This window comes from Triturus cristatus, chromosome 5_2 (assembly GCF_964204655.1).
Source record: "Triturus cristatus chromosome 5_2, aTriCri1.1, whole genome shotgun sequence".
Classification (NCBI taxonomy): Eukaryota; Metazoa; Chordata; class Amphibia; order Caudata; family Salamandridae; genus Triturus; species Triturus cristatus.
Genome location: NC_140588.1, coordinates 33,581,295 through 33,596,126, shown reverse-complemented (window position 1 = coordinate 33,596,126; position 14,832 = coordinate 33,581,295). Strand labels below are relative to the sequence as shown.

Sequence of the window (14,832 nt, the reverse complement as noted above, 5' to 3'; positions counted from 1 at the left end):
AGCCCTAAACAACACTGGACCAGCATATCTGAACCACCACCTCACATTTTTATGTTCCCGCCAGACACCTCTGTTCTGCCCAGCTGGCCCTTGCTTCCGTCCCTCGGATCCACAAGACAAGAACCGGAGGAAGATCCTTCTCCTACTACGGCGCCAAGACCTGGAAACCCTGCCCCTCCACTTCAGGGAATCCCCGTTGCTGACCCAATTCAGGAAGGATGTCAAGACCTCTCTTTGACTGAACCCAGACAGATCAGCAGCTACTCCCCCCCCCAAGCGCCACTGGAGAACATCCTAGCTGGCATATTTATCAAAAAGTTTGATGACTAAGGCAAAAACCGTTTGACTTAGTCTGTCTGCTAATACATTTACAATTCTTTTGATGTAAGTTGCAGTAACGTTTTTTCTTTTTCTTTAGACCATCTCAATGCTTTTCATACTGCCTCCTCAGTTATAATGTGGGTTTGAGAAGCAGTGAGGAACTCCTGACCCCCAGACATCCTAATTATCTTCTTAACTCTGGATGGTTCTTATTCCCTTTCATCTTAAGAATGAGACGACGATCTACAATGTTTTTTTCTGCTCCCTCTTGCCCTCCATTTCTTTCAGTGAAACACACCATTTACAACCTGCTCCCCGATTTATGTATAATACTCCACCAATCACACAACAGCTACAAATAGTTCCAAGTTTATGAGAATGACAACGCTCCAAAACGAGGCTGTTACCTGCCACCTGCTTCATGCTGTTTTTTTAGGTCGAGCCTCGCAGCGCACATGCGCTGCTCTGCGAGGCTTTGTGTATCTCATCCAAGGAGATTTGCCACACCCCTCACTTCCCATTAGTTCCTTTTTGTGCTTTTTGAAAATCTCTTCCTTTCTTTGGCTAATACTCACTTTTGTCCCGCCTTGCAGTGGGTTGTTCCCGTCCCTGCGGACTGGCCCTGGTACCTGTATGATTGCTTTTCTGTCTATTTGTCTAGTCATCCTTGCACTTCTTTTTCAATTTCCTTGGGAAGGCTCTCCTTTCGGCAGGGTTTAACCTTTTCTGAGCCACACCTATCTAACATCCCTCCTCACCTGCTTGCAAGCGTGCACCAGGCTGCCTCCTCCCCCTTCTGCTACTGCAGCCTGGCCTCCGAGGCTTACATTGTTAAGGGGGCGTGCATTAGTTGCATGCAATTTGTAATATTTTTGGGCAACTATAAAGCACAGTGCTTCTTAAACAATCCTCCTGAGTCCACAGCACAAAGCAGACGACTGAAAGGGGGTTTCGCGTTTTCACAGAAAATGCGTGCACTTCTCCCCAGAACCTGGCTAGGCAGTGAGAGTAAAAAAATAATAATTCACGCCGCAGACATGCCACAACTCTAGAAAGCCCCTGGTTTTGCTCACACAGGCAGTGGGAGCGTAATTGAAAACAAGGCTGTAAATCTTGTTTTTGGCAGTTTCCCCACTTGTTTTTTTAGTGCTGAAAACACAGTGCTTACTTAGGCCTAGGAGAACGAACGTTAATTGCCTGACTGTGCATGCCATACATTACGTACGCAAACAATGACTTGCACTATGTATACCTGAGTCAGAGGTAGACCCTCAGCCAATACTGAAGCAGATATGAATTATCCAGATTCCAGCGTCACTGCTTCACATGCTGCAGGATGCTGTTCAGACACAGACAGTGTGCTCGGTTGACTTTCTAATGATTTTCCTAGCAGTAATCTGTTTATCCGACTCCTTTTCGCGCATTTCTAGTTAGATCTGCCAAACTCATACACTGGACATCAAATAAGGATGTCTTCTGTGATGGATTAAAAACTCACCCCTTGCTCGCCTGGGAGAATTCGCAGAGCTAGTTGATGACTGCGCGTTGTATCCTAGGATACACAAATGTAAGGTGGCATCGCTTTACTGATGCCATCTCGACTTGAAGGGCCGTCCATGCCTGGCCTTATTTCATACATGTATTTACACAATCGGCTGAACTTCGCCATTTTAAGGGACACGAGCCGACAAGCACAATATTTCACATTGCAATTCAGATTTTTTTTTATTTGCTGTAGGAAGGTGGAATCTGACTGCATGGTTGCCCCTACTTTTGTCCTGGTGTTTGAATGGTTTTTGACTAGTCTGGCTGGGATCCTGCTATCCAGGACCCCAGCCTATCTGCTTACTCCCTTAAATGACTGGTGTGCATATTAGATGCACTAGTGATTGGATACTGTGGTACCTTATGAGCCCCTGGTATATGGTACCTTAGGTACCAAGGGCATAGGTACTTCACAGGCCTACCAGGGGCTGAAGCATGTATTATGCCACCCCTGGGAAGCAGACTAAATCTGACATCACAGGGCTGCTACTGCAGCCTGGGTGAGGTAGTGTTAGCGCTCCTCACAGAGGTATAGGTTCCCTATATCTCACCATACACACACATATAAACCTATCAGTTACCCCTAAGGCAGGCCCTATCAATCCTGAGGGCAGGGTGCTTGGTTTACAATGTGAGGGGGTGCCTCTGCCTGAGCAGGGCCCCTCTGCAGCTGGCAGGCTCTATTCCCTGTGGCTGTTTGTGGATGCGGTTAAACCATATACTCAAGTGCATTATAACCTACCGGTAAATGGTGTCAAACAACTTGGAATCATACCCCCACACCAGTAACTGGTGTGGGAGTATGATCCCACCCTTCTAGAGGGGACGGCATGTACCCACTGTGGAAACACGGTAGAAATCTGAATGAGTCCTGGCATAACAAAATGGATGCCACCAGCACAGACACTGGGCTGCCCTCCTGCTGCTGACTGAAACTCGCAGTGGAGGAGGCCCAACAATAGGCATCCTGTCACAGGGAGGTGTCACGACCTTCCAGACAGGATTTAGTGTATTGGAGCTGGGTGGGTGCACTTCTAGAGTGCTTTGAAGTCCTGCACTGGGGGAGCAGTAGGCTCCTCTGTGCATATGCCAGCTCAAACCGGTTCAGGGACTACCAGCCCCTGCTCTGGCACGAAACTGGACAAAGGGAAGTGGGTGTAACCACCCACCCCCCTGACCCTCCTAGAGGAGTGGTCATAGAGCTAGTCCCTCCCTTTTTTTACTATAAGATAGGTAAACCTTGCCATTGCAAATCCGATATCCCTGGACGACGCTCTACGAGAAGAATCCTGGCCCTTCGACGTTCCACTACCTTTGGAAGATGGAAGAATTTCCCTTGGAGTCAAGGAGTGACTCCCCTGCTTGGCAGGCACCAAAAACTTGAATCAACGGTCGCAACCTTTCCCGCTCCCGCCGGAGTCCAAAGTCCCTGCAGCCCCGGAAGTGGATTTCCTGACTTCTCGGCAGCAAATTGTGAGTCCCCAGCAGAGCTGGGGCGAGTGGACCCCACGAGTGACGAGGAACAGCAATACCCGGGTACCGTGCACTATTGTCGAGTGCAACCCCTTCAGGACGTTCTACGAACTTGTGCAATGGATCACGTGTGGTCCAAGCCTCCATTTGGATTTCCCTCGAAAATCAGAGGTCTACCTCGTCCCGAGTGACCGTGGGCTCCTGTGAAGCGAATCCTCACGAGGCGTCTTCGCGATCCGTTGCCGGCTGGCTTGTGGGTCCTCTGAAGACTTCTTCATCGAACCAAAGGGCTCCCCTGGTTGCTCCAGGCCTGCCCTGACTTACCCTCGCTGGGTGAGTCCCTCAGACCTTGCTGGTCTGCACTGCCGACTTTCTTCGATTTCCACAAGACTTGCTGTTGCCAAGGCTTGTTGGCTCCAATCCGGTTGCCGACACCTCAGTAAGCTGCAGATGTCGTGGGACACTGCGAATCCAGCTGCTGGTCATCGTCGATGCCTCCTGGACCACGTGGGCGAAGAGTCAAAACACCCTTGATCACCCGACTTCCGTGGGCATCCATCTTCCTGGCCCCGTGTCACTGGCAAGTGACTGTGAACACTGTCCCTTCTGCTTTCAGGTCATCTTCATCTTGAATCCAGCCTTGGATTCCATCGGACACTTCTCCAGACCTCGCAAGCAGCAAATCTTCTTTGGCTTCCATAGAAAACAGCGACGCGACCCGACACCAAAAGACACCTATGCACCCGGCTTCCCTGGGTGAGGTAACTCGTGCACTCCGGTGCCCTAGTGTGTGTTGGCCCTCGAATTACTTAACCTTGTAAGTGGCTTGCTTGTAGACTTCCTCGAAGTACCCTAAAACTTTAAAAATCCAACTGCGACTTGCTCCATTGAAACCAATAGGGAACCTGCGGCTGTGTTCTCACACTGCACGCGTCTCTCGTGGGTCGTTTACTTACCTGCCTTGCGTGGATTAGGGAAGCGCCAGCGATTCTACAGGCCCTAAGCCTTGTCCCCTTGCAAGTCGACTTTCCTAAACCTCTTTTTTAGAATATGGTCTGGTACCCCCCTAGGGCCCCAGCCATATTTGTGCTTAACTTATTGTGAAACGTTGATATTTGAATGTGTTCCTGGCTTCTAATCTCATAAAGAGATTAGTAGAGTGTGTCTAGAAATAAAAACATATATATTTGATATATATACCTGTGTGGTGTCCTTTCATTTGGTAATTCAAGAGATTATAAGGTAAAACAAGCTGCTTTACATTCCTCTGAGACTTAGCTATCCTAGTGGTAGCTGTGGAGAGCAGCCTTCAGGCTTTCTTTAAAAGGTTGTCTTAAACCTATCTACCATAAGAGTCGAATTGGACTGGTGCAAGGTGGCCACTATAACTAGTGACCAGCATATGCCAGGCCAACTTCTCACATTTGCTCTATGAGGTGTTTCCTGTTATTTACACCTTCCTTGCTGCCGCCTGCTGTCGGGAATCAAGCAGCCACGCTGAACAGCTACTCTGGAAAACATCTGCTTGACCATTGTGTTGTTTTAAAGTAACAGCACGCAGAGAGCCTTCTCTCTTTTTAGGTCTCACCTAGCAAAAGCAGCGCATGTGCTGCTCTCGCTATTGCGAGTACCTTTTGGAATCGATTCTGCCGAGCACGCGCCTGCATGGACAAACATGGCTGCTCTTGCCATTTGTCCATAGCAGACAGCATGCGCGTGTCGGTAGGGACTGTGGACAGTCCCATGCCATTTTGTTGCTATAGCAACGAAAATGCCGCTTCGCTCATAGCTCCGAACCAGCGCGCACCCTGAAGTTCCCCCGGGGCACAAGCAGGCATCCACTTCTGTCTTTTTGATGACCTGCAGTTCACCCGGGGCACAAGCAGGCATCCACTTCTGTCTTTTTGATGACCTGCAGTTCACCCGGGGCACAAGCAGGCATCCACTTCTGTCTGTTTGCACGTCAGCCTTCACAGAGTACAGATTGAGAAACTGCTGGCAGCACCGGGCCTCGTAGTTGCATCAGCAGATGTTCATCCTGTTGGTCCCATTGAGCTTAACTAGTTACGGTGACTACTTTGGCAATACCACTTTATAGGTGTAATGAGTCTGCCCTCCTGATTCATTGGATAAGGTAAAATGTGTGGGATTATTACTATTTTTTTTTTAACAAAAAACATAATTTGGCTTAGGCAGAAGACCTCTGTTTTAATTGGCTGTGTGAGGCAGCCGGGCGGTATTTGGCATGGGCGAGCTGGGCGATAAAAAAATTACTGCAAACACATTCCCTTCAACCTTCTGGCGATGTGTGTTCGAGGCCTGCCGCTGCTTTGATATAGCCAGCCAGGGACAGGCCTGTGAAAACGGGCTGCTGCTGCCGCCTCACTTCATTTACTAGCACTGGCGAGGGCGTCACATTTACTTACGCCCAGGGCGCTGTTGGATCAAGGGCCGGCTCTGGAGCCAGTGCACCTGCGCAATTCTCTTTTCCTTGGGTCTTGAGTATGAATTTCGTATGAGCAGCCCACCCCGTCTGCTTCGTGTATTTGATCAACTATCGTAAACTGCAAGACCACAAGTCCCAGAATACACCCAAAAGACCGTCACTCATGTCTACAATGACGGGACTTGTTCCTGTAGTTGTCGTGCAGCATGCGCGCGCCCTTGGCGTGCACAGCCAGGCACACGCCGATGGAAGAAATGCTGAAGTTGTGCGGCTTTGGCTAGTCTTAGAACTCTGGCTTGGACATGACGCACCAGCACGTGGCTCCTATGATGTAGCGTAAGAAGCAAGGGAGTTTGTGTAAAAATGGAATAGTAGTTGGGCGGTGTCCGACGGCAAATGTGACTAGTTCCTTTCCCTGCTTTCTTGCACTCCGGTACTGGTAGTCTTCATTTCTAAAGGCGGCGATAAAATGAAAGATACTGTGACACCAACGCCCCCCCCCCACCCTCCCACCACAATATTCACTGAATTTAGTATCTGACGTCCGCAGAATGTCTGCCCTTCTCTTAGAAGGGGCTTTCGTAATGCAAAATAAACCTGTTTTAATAAATTGGCTACATTTTCAATGTGACAGCGAACGCATGTGTAAAACCCTTGCGTGCTCCAGTGAATTAAGTGAAATGCGGTTGCCACAGTTTATACATATTTGACTTGCTCAAGCATTGAAATACGAGGATGCGTTCTATGAATCCAATTAAATAGAAAGTCTAAATATTAAAATGATAATATGATTAGTTGTGTTAATATTTTTCTTTGCAATAAAGCCTCGTCTCCTATCTTATAGCTCCTTGCTCTCTGGAGTGCTCCTGGAAGCCTTGTAAACTGCTATTTTCTCATTACGTTGTATTCTTTCCTTTTGCTTGTAGTATGTTCAATGTTGCCTAACCTTTTGCCAGATGGTTTTTCCCGGGGCGCTAGTCCACCACACACAAGTATTGCCTTGAAGTGCATTAGGTTTTTGCCTCGGCATCTCCTGGGGCCCAGTCGTTCGCAGCAGAATGCGTCCATGAGCATCTTTTAGTAAACGCTTTAAGGAGTCATACTACCCGTGTTACGATTCTTAAGTGTCCTTAGCGGGAAGCCTTGATCGCCACCTTATCTTCACTCTGGTGCACCCTTGTGGCCTGGGCCGGCCTTTCATCAAAGCAAAACTACATTTGGCGGCGGAGCCAATCGTGCTCCACGCCCTCCCCTTACATTGGTGATGGTAGTGGGGTGCCCTTTTGTTTTCACAGATCACGTCCTGTACCTCAGCAGTGACCAGCCAAGGAATGCACACTATGCACTTTGTCCCCTCACACCAGTCACCTGTGCAGCTGCTAAACTGCAGGTGAAAGTCCCTGGGAGGGGACTGAACTTGAAGGGTGGTGGGAGAGGTAATCGAGGGAGTTTAAGAAAGCATGATTTTACAAAGAACTTGAAGGTAATAGAACTGGTGGTCTGGAATACGATATCTCATGGCAGCTCCAGCCTGCTGTCTGTGCGCTTCTTCAACTGTAGGGGGCCTAGGTCAGATTGCCCCTGCCAAAAGTTACTAGATTTGCATGATCTAATCTGTAAGTGTTGCTTACTGGCACACTTTGTGTAGTACTTGTGCTTCAAAATATCTCGCCATCCCTTAAGGCAGGGCTTTAAGTGGACCGGGTCTCACCGGTGCTGAGCACCGGCAGTTTGTTTTTTAAAGGGGGCCTCGAAACGGGTCTCTATCGGGCTCCGTCTTGTTTTTCCGGACTGCAGTGACAGCAGGCACATCACGTGCGCCTGCTCACTTCTCACTAGTGGAGAAGTTACGGCATGACGTCATGCCAGGTGAGCGTTGTAAGGTGAAGTAAATCCTTTAGAGTCATTTTCTGTGGACTTCCCTTCTCTTTTTGAAACTCAGGAGCAGCAATATTGTGGTGGTGTCTGCAGGGCTTCAAATGTAAGCTTTTTTCAATATTATATATAAGCCTTAGTTGATGCATCATTATCTTATGCAACTAACAACCATTGACAAAGCCAATAGTCCTGGCTTGTAGGTATGATACTTGTATTATATATCTTGATGTAATGACAGGAAAAACTACACTAAGTGAATTGCAGGTTCTCATACTGTAAAGTTGATACAGTCTTCCGTCTTTCTGAGATTGATCAAACAAGTCCAATTTTCGATTGAGTGATAGTAACTGTACATAAAAAAGTTCCTCACAAAGCACTATAGGAAAAATATATTATTATTGCTTGAATTGACCACTGGTTCCTCAGCCATGTCAGTTGCTGGTGTTAGGTAAATACTGGGTTGAAAAAACATTGGTTTCCACTCACGGTGCTCTTTGGGCAGCATGTGGAATGTCTGCAATTGTGGTAGCATCTGTACAGAGTTGAAGTGTGCGTTTTAAATTAGAATAATATCTGTCAAAGGGAAGATAAAGATGTAGCAACGTCATAAGTTCTTACTTAGGTAAATTGGCTAAATATGACCATAAATTTGTATTACAAATGTAAGCTGAATTTAAAGCCCTATGACGTGAACGCTAATGTATATTTAATGAGTGCACTGTGATTGCATAGCTGCAAAGTAGCCCCATTTCATGTAAGCTTCTAGTCCGGACTTACCTTTTGGAATCGATTCTGCCGAGGGCTTGCATGCACGCGTCTGCGTGGCCAAACATGGCCGCTCTTGCCATTTGTCCATAGCAAACAGCATGCACGTGGCCGTAGTCCGTAGGGACTGTGGACAGCCAGACGCCATTTTGCATTTTGGTGTCCTAGCAATGAAAAGGCTGTTTCCTGTATGGCGTGGAAGGTGTCCTAGCAATGAAAATGGTTGTTATTTATTTATTATTAACCGGCAGAGTTCTTAAAAATGCCGCTTACACTGAGTTTGCATTTATTTTGTTGAAACGCGCGCCGTGTAACTTGGTGCGCATCTTTGTGTGTTTTTGTTGTTAAAAAGGCTGCTTTCAGTACTCAGCTTGCCGGGGTTCGATGACTTTGAAAGTACGCAGCTTGCCGGGGTTTGTTGACTTTGAAAGTACTCTCTACTACTCTCTACTCTCTACTCTCTACTCACTCTCTACTACTCTACTCTCTATTACTCACTCTCTACTACTCTCTACTACTCACTCTCTACTACTCTCTCTACTACTCACTCTCTACTTCTCACTCTCTACTACTCTACTCACTCTACTACTCTACTCACTATCTACTACTCACTCTACTTCTCACTCTACTACTCTCTACTACTCACTCTCTACTTCTCACTCTCTATTACTCTCTACTACTCACTCTCTACTACTCACTCTCTACTACTGACTCTCTGCTACTCTCTACTCACTACTCACACTCTACTACTCACTCTCTACTACTCTCTACTACTCTACTCACTCTCTACTACTCTACTCTCTATTCTCTACTACTCACTCACTCTCTACTACTCACTCTCTAATACTCACTCTCTACCTCTACCGATCTACCTCTACCTCTCTACCACTCTACCACCTCTACCTCTCTACGTGCACACATATGCATATATATATATATATATTCATGCTCAGGCTTGGTTTTCCGTCAACTCGGGAAGCACTCTGGCATCGTTGCAGGGCTCCAAGCATCAGCCCCATTAAAAGGTACGTGAACGCCAGCCAACCGACTTCATTAACAGTCCTTCTGCCAAAACGCCCGACGCGTTTTGAAAATCTTTCTTCTTCAGGGGCATGGTTTCAGGGAACACTCGTATTCACTTCCCAACTCCTTTTGTGCACATAGTGACGTGCCCTGGATGGGCGGCTCTGATGAGACTCCGCTGTGCCTTGTGGGAGTTGTAGTGTGACCGGACAGTGTAGCGTCCATTGCGAGTGCACAACATGTACTGTAAATGTTCAAAGCTCACAGATGAGCCTCAGTTGGCGGGAGTTCACTAAATCCAGCAGCGGTGTCCCACATCTGGGGGCTTGTTAGATACTTGTCCCCGTGGCCCCCAAGTTACCGGAGTGGTGCTTCCCGGCGGCACAGACGCCGCCTCATATTCATGCTCAGGCTTGGTTTTCCGTCAACTCGGTAAGCAGTCGGGCATCGTTGCAGGGCTCCAAGCATCAGCCCCATTAAAAGGTACGTGAACGCCAGCCAACCGACTTCATTAACAGTCCTTCTGCCAAAATGCCCGACGCGTTTCGAAAATCTTTCTTCTTCAGGGGCATGGTTTCAGGGAACACTCATATTCACTTCCCAACTCCTTTTGTGCACATAGTGACGTGCCCTGGATGGGCGGCTCTGATGAGACTCCGCTGTGCCTTGTGGGAGTTGTAGTGTGACCGGACAGTGTAGCGTCCATTGCGAGTGCACAACATGTACTGTAAATGTTCAAAGCTCACAGATGAGCCTCAGTTGGCGGGAGTTCACTAAATCCAGCAGCGGTGTCCCACATCTGGGGGCTTGTTAGATACTTGTCCCCGTGGCCCCCAAGTTACCGGGGTGGTGCTTCCCGGCGGCACGGACGCCGCCTCATATTCATGCTCAGGCTTGGTTTTCCGTCAACTCGGGAAGCACTCGGGCATCGTTGCAGGGCTCCAAGCATCAGCCCCATTAAAAGGTACGTGAACGCCAGCCAACCGACTTCATTAACAGTCCTTCTGCCAAAACGCCCGACGCGTTTCGAAAATCTTTCTTCTTCAGGGGCATGGTTTCAGGGAACACTCGTATTCACTTCCCAACTCCTTTTGTGCACATAGTGACGTGCCCTGGATGGGCGGCTCTGATGAGACTCCGCTGTGCCTTGTGGGAGTTGTAGTGTGACCAGACAGTGTAGCGTCCATTGCGAGTCAAACTCAACTCAGACAAGACTGAAGTACTCATCCTGGGACCCACCCCCTCTGTCGGGGATGACTCCTGGTGGCCCATCCCCACGTTCCACACATGCAACCTCAGCATCATACTGGACTCCTTGCTCACAATGAACCACCAGATCAACTCCTTATCTTTATCATGCTTCCACACACTATGCTTGCTTCGAAAGACTTTCCGATGGATCCCCACCGAAGCAAGAAAGACTGTCAACCAGGCACTCATCACCAGCGGGCTTGACTAGGACAATACAGTCTACACCAGCATCACCCAGAAACTCCTCAGGAAACTACAGAATGTTGAAAAACGCCGCAGCCAGACTGGCCCTCAACTCCCCCAGTCGCAGTCACATAACCTAACACCTTTGTGAACTTTACTGAATACCAGTTGACAAAAGAATAACTTTCAAGCTCCTCACTCACACCTAAAAAGCCCTAAACAACACTGGACCAGCATATCTGAACCACCACCTCACATTTTTATGTTCCCGCCAGACACCTCTGTTCTGCCCAGCTGGCCCTTGCTTCCGTCCCTCGGATCCACAAGACAAGAACCGGAGGAAGATCCTTCTCCTACTACGGCGCCAAGACCTGGAAACCCTGCCCCTCCACTTCAGGGAATCCCCGTTGCTGACCCAATTCAGGAAGGATGTCAAGACCTCTCTTTGACTGAACCCAGACAGATCAGCAGCTACTCCCCCCCAAGCGCCACTGGAGAACATCCTAGCTGGCATATTTATCAAAAAGTTTGATGACTAAGGCAAAAACCGTTTGACTTAGTCTGTCTGCTAATACATTTACAATTCTTTTGATGTAAGTTGCAGTAACGTTTTTTCTTTTTCTTTAGACCATCTCAATGCTTTTCATACTGCCTCCTCAGTTATAATTTGGGTTTGAGAAGCAGTGAGGAACTCCTGACCCCCAGACATTCTAATTATCTTCTTAACTCTGGATGGTTCTTATTCCCTTTCATCTTAAGAATGAGACGACGATCTACAATGTTTTTTTCTGCTCCCTCTTGCCCTCCATTTCTTTCAGTGAAACACACCATTTACAACCTGCTCCCCGATTTATGTATAATACTCCACCAATCACACAACAGCTACAAATAGTTCCAAGTTTATGAGAATGACAACGCTCCAAAACGAGGCTGTTACCTGCCACCTGCTTCATGCTGTTTTTTTAGGTCGAGCCTCGCAGCGCACATGCGCTGCTCTGCGAGGCTTTGTGTATCTCATCCAAGGAGATTTGCCACACCCCTCACTTCCCATTAGTTCCTTTTTGTGCTTTTTGAAAATCTCTTCCTTTCTTTGGCTAATACTCACTTTTGTCCCGCCTTGCAGTGGGTTGTTCCCGTCCCTGCGGACTGGCCCTGGTACCTGTATGATTGCTTTTCTGTCTATTTGTCTAGTCATCCTTGCACTTCTTTTTCAATTTCCTTGGGAAGGCTCTCCTTTCGGCAGGGTTTAACCTTTTCTGAGCCACACCTATCTAACATCCCTCCTCCACTGTTTACTGAAGCCGGCTGCAGCGCGAGTCACTGAAAATGACCCTGCTTGCGAGTTTGCACTGAAAGTGACCCTGCTTGCAAGCGTGCACCAGGCTGCCTCCTCCCCCTTCTGCTACTGCAGCCTGGCCTCCGAGGCTTACATTGTTAAGGGGGCGTGCATTAGTTGCATGCAATTTGTAATATTTTTGGGCAACTATAAAGCACAGTGCTTCTTAAACAATCCTCCTGAGTCCACAGCACAAAGCAGACGACTGAAAGGGGGTTTCGCGTTTTCACAGAAAATGCGTGCACTTCTCCCCAGAACCTGGCTAGGCAGTGAGAGTAAAAAAAAAATAATTCACGCCGCAGACATGCCACAACTCTAGAAAGCCCCTGGTTTTGCTCACACAGGCAGTGGGAGCGTAATTGAAAACAAGGCTGTAAATCTTGTTTTTGGCAGTTTCCCCACTTGTTTTTTTAGTGCTGAAAACACAGTGCTTACTTAGGCCTAGGAGAACGAACGTTAATTGCCTGACTGTGCATGCCATACATTACGTACGCAAACAATGACTTGCACTATGTATACCTGAGTCAGAGGTAGACCCTCAGCCAATACTGAAGCAGATATGAATTATCCAGATTCCAGCGTCACTGCTTCACATGCTGCAGGATGCTGTTCAGACACAGACAGTGTGCTCGGTTGACTTTCTAATGATTTTCCTAGCAGTAATCTGTTTATCCGACTCCTTTTCGCGCATTTCTAGTTAGATCTGCCAAACTCATACACTGGACATCAAATAAGGATGTCTTCTGTGATGGATTAAAAACTCACCCCTTGCTCGCCTGGGAGAATTCGCAGAGCTAGTTGATGACTGCGCGTTGTATCCTAGGATACACAAATGTAAGGTGGCATCGCTTTACTGATGCCATCTCGACTTGAAGGGCCGTCCATGCCTGGCCTTATTTCATACATGTATTTACACAATCGGCTGAACTTCGCCATTTTAAGGGACACGAGCCGACAAGCACAATATTTCACATTGCAATTCAGATTTTTTTTTATTTGCTGTAGGAAGGTGGAATCTGACTGCATGGTTGCCCCTACTTTTGTCCTGGTGTTTGAATGGTTTTTGACTAGTCTGGCTGGGATCCTGCTATCCAGGACCCCAGCCTATCTGCTTACTCCCTTAAATGACTGGTGTGCATATTAGATGCACTAGTGATTGGATACTGTGGTACCTTATGAGCCCCTGGTATATGGTACCTTAGGTACCAAGGGCATAGGTACTTCACAGGCCTACCAGGGGCTGAAGCATGTATTATGCCACCCCTGGGAAGCAGACTAAATCTGACATCACAGGGCTGCTACTGCAGCCTGGGTGAGGTAGTGTTAGCGCTCCTCACAGAGGTATAGGTTCCCTATATCTCACCATACACACACATATAAACCTATCAGTTACCCCTAAGGCAGGCCCTATCAATCCTGAGGGCAGGGTGCTTGGTTTACAATGTGAGGGGGTGCCTCTGCCTGAGCAGGGCCCCTCTGCAGCTGGCAGGCTCTATTCCCTGTGGCTGTTTGTGGATGCGGTTAAACCATATACTCAAGTGCATTATAACCTACCGGTAAATGGTGTCAAACAACTTGGAATCATACCCCCACACCAGTAACTGGTGTGGGAGTATGATCCCACCCTTCTAGAGGGGACGGCATGTACCCACTGTGGAAACACGGTAGAAATCTGAATGAGTCCTGGCATAACAAAATGGATGCCACCAGCACAGACACTGGGCTGCCCTCCTGCTGCTGACTGAAACTCGCAGTGGAGGAGGCCCAACAATAGGCATCCTGTCACAGGGAGGTGTCACGACCTTCCAGACAGGATTTAGTGTATTGGATCTGGGTGGGTGCACTCCTAGAGTGCTTTGAAGTCCTGCACTGGGGGAGCAGTAGGCTCCTCTGTGCATATGCCAGCTCAAACCGGTTCAGGGACTACCAGCCCCTGCTCTGGTGCGAAACTGGACAAAGGGAAGTGGGTGTAACCACCCACCCCCCTGACCCTCCTAGAGGAGTGGTCATAGAGCTAGTCCCTCCCTTTTTTTACTATAAGATAGGTAAACCTTGCCATTGCAAATCCGATATCCCTGGACGACGCTCTACGAGAAGAATCCTGGCCCTTCGACGTTCCACTACCTTTGGAAGATGGACGAATCTCCCTTGGAGTCAAGGAGTGACTCCCCTGCTTGGCAGGCACCAAAAACTTGAATCAACGGTCGCAAACTTTCCCGCTCCCGCCGGAGTCCAAAGTCCCTGCAGCCCCGGAAGTGGATTTCCTGACTTCTCGGCAGCAAATTGTGAGTCCCCAGCAGAGCTGGGGCGAGTGGACCCCACGAGTGACGAGGAACAGCAATACCCGGGTACCGTGCACTATTGTCGAGTGCAACCCCTTCAGGACGTTCTACGAACTTGTGCAATGGATCACGTGTGGTCCAAGCCTCCATTTGGATTTCCCTCGAAAATCAGAGGCCTACCTCGTCCCGAGTGACCGTGGGCTCCTGTGAAGCGAATCCTCACGAGGCGTCTTCGCGATCCCTTGCCGGCTGGCTTGTGGGTCCTCTGAAGACTTCTTCATCGAACCAAAGGGCTCCCCTGGTTGCTCCAGGCCTGCCCTGACTTACCC

The 14,832-nt window shown here is 48.4% G+C and overlaps 1 protein-coding gene across 2 annotated transcripts in view; it reads left to right on the top strand.

Annotated features, from left to right (window-relative positions):
- GALNT12 (polypeptide N-acetylgalactosaminyltransferase 12) overlaps positions 1-14,832 on the top strand; it is a 668,716-nt gene that overhangs the window by 465,904 nt on the left and 187,980 nt on the right. The window lies entirely within an intron of this gene.